The sequence below is a fragment of the Triturus cristatus genome, chromosome 4_1, assembly GCF_964204655.1.
Source record: "Triturus cristatus chromosome 4_1, aTriCri1.1, whole genome shotgun sequence".
NCBI classification, from domain to species: domain Eukaryota; kingdom Metazoa; phylum Chordata; class Amphibia; order Caudata; family Salamandridae; genus Triturus; species Triturus cristatus.
This window is the reverse complement of record NC_140585.1, coordinates 137,050,704-137,058,203: the sequence shown is the minus strand read 5'-3', so window position 1 is coordinate 137,058,203 and position 7,500 is coordinate 137,050,704. Positions and strand designations below refer to the sequence as shown.

General features: G+C 39.5%; 3 non-coding genes across 3 annotated transcripts; all 3 read left to right on the top strand.

The window, feature by feature from the left end:
• The first annotated feature begins 1,523 nt into the window (after positions 1-1,523).
• Positions 1,524-1,596, top strand: TRNAR-CCU (transfer RNA arginine (anticodon CCU)). Its single transcript has one exon. It is a non-coding gene; the product is annotated as a tRNA-Arg (tRNA).
• A 647-nt stretch (positions 1,597-2,243) lies between these two features.
• On the top strand, positions 2,244-2,316 carry TRNAR-UCG (transfer RNA arginine (anticodon UCG)). Its single transcript has one exon. It is a non-coding gene; the product is annotated as a tRNA-Arg (tRNA).
• Positions 2,317-4,699: 2,383 nt separating this feature from the next.
• On the top strand, positions 4,700-4,772 carry TRNAR-CCU (transfer RNA arginine (anticodon CCU)). Its single transcript has one exon. It is a non-coding gene; the product is annotated as a tRNA-Arg (tRNA).
• Positions 4,773-7,500: the final 2,728 nt, after the last annotated feature.

Here is a 7,500-nt window from a genome sequence, read left to right as displayed (position 1 = left end):
CTGAGGTGATAACAAAAATCCTCCCTCTATCTTTTCCAGAAAATTAGGTAGATTTATTACATGCTTCCTCTCGGAAGTTTATGAGGGATTAGGTACTTTGAAACGGTCCCATTTTACTTGTGTACACTTCACAGTCATGTTAGTGTTCTGAAACAGCAAAGTATATTTTTAAATGCCTATTTTTGTGAGATGCATTTTCGACCGGCCAGAACATATCCCTTTGGAAAAAATGATTTGAATTGGATTGGTGTGAATCTTGTTTCTAGAGGTGGTGACAGGCTTTCAATTACTTGAATAGGTCAAGCCAGGATACATAAAACGTATACAACCTATGTGAGTGTGAAAAATTAGCATATGCAGGAAGGAGCAATTTGTCCTACTTTCAAAACAGTTTCACTCCACGTCTGGAAACTTCCAGAGCTATGTAGAGAATACAAATGAGCTTTAAACTCATGAGGAAAGAGGTTTGTATGGAAAAAGGAAAACAAAAGCATATCGTACTCATAAAATTCTCAATATATAGATTCCAAAAAAGGGCTTCCAGCGAAAAGAGCTGAAAGAACACTATGGGATGTAAACCTGAATACCTTTCAATAATATGTTCTCCATCCATGCATACCACCTACATGATAAAAACCATCTCAAGTGGACGGATGACCGCGTGGCCTAATGGATATTGCGTCTGACTTCGGATCAGAAGATTGAGGGTTCGAGTCCCTTCGTGGTCGTTTTTGGCCAATGGTCACACAATCTGCTTTACATTCAGAGTGGAAAAAGTCTTTTCCAATACTCTTGTAGTCCTCACTTTCTCAGTACTAATCATTAATAAAGTGGAGTACATACTGTAAACTCATTCAGGTTGCATCTTCAGTCTAACTACTTGTGCATTTTAGTGGCATTAAAAAGTGCTTCTATGCCGACGCACTGAATATGTAATAGGTTTGCAGAATTTTGACGTGACAGAATGGGTTATTAGCTTAAGTGTGTGTAGAAGAACTGCAAGGTGTGTGCCTATGTGTGCATAGAGTGCTACATGTGTAAAATCTGTATGATTTGGGCAGTTAAAGTGCTGATTTTGCCTCCGAGTAAGAAAAGTACTACACAAAATGTATAAAGGATCGGCACATTGGCTGCCTTTGCTGATGCCCCCGTTGCCTAATTTGTAGTGCAATGGTTAAGTTGCAGAGTGTGGTTGAACTTGGTTAGGAGACTTGGAGCCTCTTTCCGTGTCCTACTGATGATAAGGATGGCTTGATACCATTTTCTAAGCCCAGTATATTGAGAAAAGAAGTAAGTGAAGAAGAAGTGTGGAGTCGAAAGTGGTTCTCCAATTTCTCTCCACTTGCTAAAATTGCAAAGTCTCCATTATAGCATAGAAGAGAGCGTTAAAGTCGGGGATGGAAGAGGATGAAAATGGGAAGTTTACTTATAGAGAGAAGTGAGAAATGCCCTGTGTTCACACACCGGTGTCTGACCATAGAATACATTGAAATAATGCCTCTAGAAAAGAGCTATGCATGTGTGCCTCAGTGGCCTAATGGATAAGGCACTGGCCTCCTAAGCCAGGGATTGTGGGTTCAAGTCCCATCTGAGGTGATAATAAAAATCCTCCCTCTTTCTTTTCCAGAAAATTAGGTAGATTTATTACATGCTTCCTTTCAGAAGTTTATGAGGGATTAGGTACTTTGAAACGGTCCCATTTTACTTGTGTACACTTCACAGTCATGTTAGTGTTCTGAAACTGCAAAGTAGATTTTTAAATGCCTATATTTGTGAGATGCATTTTCGACCGGCCAGAACATATTCCTTTGGAAAAAATGATATGAATTGGATTGGTGTGAATCTTGTTTCTAGAGGTGGTGACAGGCTTTCAGCTACTTGAATAGGTCAAGCCAGGATTCATAAAACTTATATAACCTATGTGAGTGTGAAAAATTAGCATATGCAGGAAGGAGCAATTTGTACTACTTTCAAAACAGTTTCACTCCACGTCTGGAAACGTCCAGAGCTATGTAGAGCATACAAATGAGCTTTAAACTCATGAGGAAAGAGGTTTGTATGGAAAAAGGAAAACAAAAGCATATCCTACTCATAAAATTCTCAATATATAGATTCCAAAAAAGTGCTTCCAGCGAAAAGATCTGAAAGAACACTATGGGATGTAAACCTGAATACCTTTCAATAATATGTTCTCCATCCATGCATACCACCTACATGATAAAAATCATCTCAGGTGGACGGATGACTGCGTGGCCTAATGGATAAGGCGTCTGACTTCGGATCAGAAGATTGAGGGTTCGAGTCCCTTCGTGGTCGTTTTTGGCCAATGGTCACACAATCTGCTTTACATTCAGAGTGGAAAAAGTATTTTCCAATACTCTTGTAGTCCTCACTTTCTCAGTACTAATCATTAATAAAGTGGAGTACATACTGTAAACTCATTCAGGTTGCATCTTCAGTCTAACTACTTGTGCATTTTAGTGGCATTAAAAAGTGATTCTATGCCGACGCACTGAATATGTAATAGGTTTGCAGAATTTTGACGTGACAGAATGGGTTTTTAGCTTAAGTGTGTGTAGAAGAACTGCAAGGTGTGTGCCTATGTGTGCATAGAGTGGTACATGTGTAAAATCTGTATGATTTGGCCAGTTAAAGTGCTGATTTTGCCTCCGAGTAAGAAAAGTACTACACAAAATGTATAAAGGATCGGCACATTGGCTGCCTTTGCTGATGCCCCCGTTGCCTAATTTGTAGTGCAATGGTTAAGTTGCAGAGTGTGGTTGAACTTGGTTAGGAGACTTAGTGCCTCTTTCCGTGTCCTACTGATGATAAGGATGGCTTGATACCATTTTCTAAGCCCAGTATATTGTGAAAAGAAGTAAGTGAAGAAGAAGTGTGGAGTCGAAAGTGGTTCTCCAATTTCTCTCCACTTGCTAAAATTGCAAAGTCTCCATTATAGCATAGAAGAGAGCGTTAAAGTCGGGGATGGAAGAGGATGAAAATGGGAAGTTTACTTATAGAGAGAAGTGAGAAATGCCCTGTGTGCACACACCGGTGTCTGACCATAGAATACATTTAAATAATGTCTCTAGAAAAGAGCTATGCATGTGTGCCTCAGTGGCCTAATGGGTAAGGCACTGGCCTCCTGAGCCAGGAATTGTGGGTTCGAGTCCCATCTGAGGTGATAACAAAAATCCTCCCTCTATCATATCCAGAAAATTAGGTAGATTTATTACATGCTTCCTCTCAGAAGTTTATGAGGGATTAGTTACTTTGAAACGGTCCCATTTTACTTGTGTACACTTCACAGTCATGTTAGTGTTCTGAAACTGCAAAGTATATTTTTAAATGCCTATTTTTGTGAGATGCATTTTCGACCGGCCAGAACATATTCCTTTGGAAAAAATGATTTGAATTGGATTGGTGTGAATCTTGTTTCTAGAGGTGGTGACAGGCTTTCAGCTACTTGAATAGGTCAAGCCAGGATTCATAAAACTTATACAACCTATGTGAGTGTGAAAAATTAGCATATGCAGGAAGAAGCAATTTGTACTACTTTCAAAACAGTTTCACTCCACGTCTGGAAACGTCCAGAGCTATGTAGAGCATACAAATGAGCTTTAAACTCATGAGGAAAGAGGTTCGTATGCAAAAAGGAAAACAAAAGCATATCGTACTCATAAAATTCTCAATATATAGATTCCAAAAAAGTGCTTCCAGCGAAAAGAGCTGAAAGAACACTATGGGATGTAAACCTGAATACCTTTCAATAATATGTTCTCCATCCATGCATACCACCTACATGATAAAAATCATCTCAGGTGAACGGATGACTGCGTGGCCTAATGGATAAGGCGTCTGACTTCGGATCACAAGATTGAGGGTTCGAGTCCCTTCATGGTCGTTTTTGGCCAATTGTCACACAATCTGCTTTACATTCAGAGTGGAAAAAGTATTTTCCAATACTCTTGTAGTCCTCACTTTCTCATTACTAATCATTATTAAAGTGGAGTACATACTGTAAACTCATTCAGGTTGCATCTTCAGTCTAACTACTTGTGCATTTTAGTGGCATTAAAAAGTGCTTCTATGCCGACGCACTGAATATGTAATAGGTTTGCAGAATTTTGACGTGACAGAATGGGTTTTTAGCTTAAGTGTGTGTAGAAGAACTGCAAGGTGTGTGCCTATGTGTGCATAGAGTGGTACATGTGTAAAATCTGTATGATTTGGGCAGTTAAAGTGCTGATTTTGCCTCCGAGTAAGAAAAGTACTACACAAAATGTATAAAGGATCGGCACATTGGCTGCCTTTGCTGATGCCCCCATTGCCTAATTTGTAGTGCAATGGTTAAGTTGCAGAGTGTGGTTGAACTTGGTTAAGAGACTTAGTGCCTCTTTCCATGTCCTACTGATGATAAGGATGGCTTGATACCATTTTCTAAGCCCAGTATATTGAGAAAAGAAGTAAGTGAAGAAGAAGTGTGGAGTCGAAAGTGGTTCTCCAATTTCTCTCCACTTGCTAAAATTGCAAAGTCTCCATTATAGCATAGAAGAGAGCGTTAAAGTCGGGGATGGAAGAGGATGAAAATGGGAAGTTTACTTATAGAGAGAAGTGAGAAATGCCCTGTGTGCACACACCGGTGTCTGACCATAGAACACATTTAAATAATGCCTCTAGAAAATAGCTATGCATGTGTGCCTCAGTGGCCTAATGGATAAGGCACTGGCCTCCTAAGCCAGGTATTGTGGGTTCGAGTCCCATCTGAGGTGATAACAAAAACCCTCCCTCTTTCTTTTCCAGAAAATTAGGTAGATTTATTACATGCTTCCTCTCAGAAGTTTATGAGGGATTAGGTACTTTGAAACTGTCCCGTTTTACTTGTGTACACTTCACAGTCATGTTAGTGTTCTGAAACTGCAAAGTAGATTTTTAAATGCCTATTTTTGTGAGATGCATTTTCGACCGGCCAGAACATATTCCTTTGGAAAAAATGATATGAATTGGATCGGTGTGAATCTTGTTTCTAGAGGTGGTGACAGGCTTTCAGCTACTTGAATAGGTCAAGCCAGGATTCATAAAACTTATACAACCTATGTGAGTGTGAAAAATTAGCATATGCAGGAAAGAGCAATTTGTACTACTTTCAAAACAGTTTCACTCCACGTCTGGAAACGTCCAGAGCTATGTAGAGCATACAAATGAGCTTTAAACTCATGAGGAAAGAGGTTTGTATGGAAAAAGGAAAACAAAAGCATATCGTACTCATATAATTCTCTATATATAGATTCCAAAAAAGTGCTTCCAGCGAAAAGAGCTGAAAGAACACTATGGGATGTAAACCTGAATACCTTTCAATAATATGTTCTCCATCCATGCATACCACCTACATGATAAAAATCATCTCAGGTGAATGGATGACCGCGTGGCCTAATGGATAAGGCGTCTGACTTCGGATCAGAAGATTGAGGGTTCAAGTCCCTTTGTGGTTGTTTTTGGCCAATGGTCACACAATCTGCTTTACATTCAGAGTGGAAAAAGTCTTTTCCAATACTCTTGTAGTCCTCACTTTCTCATTACTAATCATTAATAAAGTGGAGTACATACTGTAAACTCATTCAGGTTGCATCTTCAGTCTAACTACTTGTGCATTTTAGTGGCATTAAAAAGTGATTCTATGCCGACGCACTGAATATGTAATAGGTTTGCAGAATTTTGACGTGACAGAATGGGTTTTTAGCTTAAGTGTGTGTAGAAGAACTGCAAGGTGTGTGCCTATGTGTGCATAGAGTGGTACATGTGTAAAATCTGTATGATTTGGCCAGTTAAAGTGCTGATTTTGCCTCCGAGTAAGAAAAGTACTACACAAAATGTATAAAGGATCGGCACATTGGCTGCCTTTGCTGATGCCCCCGTTGCCTAATTTGTAGTGCAATGGTTAAGTTGCAGAGTGTGGTTGAACTTGGTTAGGAGACTTAGTGCCTCTTTCCGTGTCCTACTGATGATAAGGATGGCTTGATACCATTTTCTAAGCCCAGTATATTGAGAAAAGAAGTAAGTGAAGAAGAAGTGTGGAGTCGAAAGTGGTTCTCCAATTTCTCTCCACTTGCTAAAATTGCAAAGTCTCCATTATAGCATAGAAGAGAGCGTTAAAGTCGGGGATGGAAGAGGATGAAAATGGGAAGTTTACTTATAGAGAGAAGTGAGAAATGCCCTATGTGCACACACCGGTGTCTGACCATAGAATACATTTAAATAATCCCTCTAGAAAAGAGCTATGCATGTGTGCCTCAGTGGCCTAATGGATAAGGCACTGGCCTACTAAGCCAGGGATTGTGGGTTGAAGTCCCATCTCAGGTGATAACAAAAATCCTCCCTCTTTCTTTTCCAGAAAATTAGGTAGATTTATTACATGCTTCCTCTCAGAAGTTTATGAGGGATTAGGTACTTTGAAACGGTCCCATTTTACTTGTGTAGACTTCACAGTCATGTTAGTGTTCTGAAACTGCAAAGTAGATTTTTAAATGCCTATTTTTGTGAGATGCATTTTCGACCGGCCAGAACATATTCCTTTGGAAAAAATGATATGAATTGGATTGGTGTGAATCTTGTTTCTAGAGGTGGTGACAGGCTTTCAGCTACTTGAATAGGTCAAGCCAGGATTCCTAAAACTTATACAACCTATGTGAGTGTGAAAAATTAGCATATGCAGGAAGGAGCAATTTGTACTACTTTCAAAACAGTTTCACTCCACGTCTGGAAACGTCCAGAGCTATGTAGAGCATACAAATGAGCTTTAAACTCATGAGGAAAGAGGTTTGTATGGAAAAAGGAAAACAAAAGCATATCGTACTCATAAAATTCTCAATATATTGATAACAAAAAAGTGCTTCCAGCGAAAAGAGCTGAAAGAACACTATGGGATGTAAACCTGAATACCTTTCAATAATATGTTCTCCATCCATGCATACCACCTACATGATAAAAATCATCTCAGGTGGACGGATGACCGCGTGGCGAATGGATAAGGTGTCTGACTTCGGATCAGAAGATTGAGGGTTTGAGTCCTTTCGTGGTCGTTTTTGGCCAATGGTCACACAATCTGCTTTACATTCAGAGTGGAAAAAGTCTTTTCCAATACTCTTGTAGTCCTCACTTTCTCATTACTAATCATTAATAAAGTGGAGTACATACTGTAAACTCATTCAGGTTGCATCTTCAGTCTAACTACTTGTGCATTTTAGTGGCATTAAAAAGTGCTTCTATGCCGACGCACTGAATATGTAATAGGTTTGCAGAATTTTGACGTGACAGAATGGGTTTTTAGCTTAAGTGTGTGTAGAAGTACTGCAAGGTGTGTGCCTATGTGTGCATAGAGTGGTACATGTGTAAAATCTGTATGATTTGGGCAGTTAAAGTGCTGATTTTGCCTCCGAGTAAGAAAAGTACTACACAAAATGTATAAAGGATCGGCACATTGGCTGCCTTTGCTGATGCCCC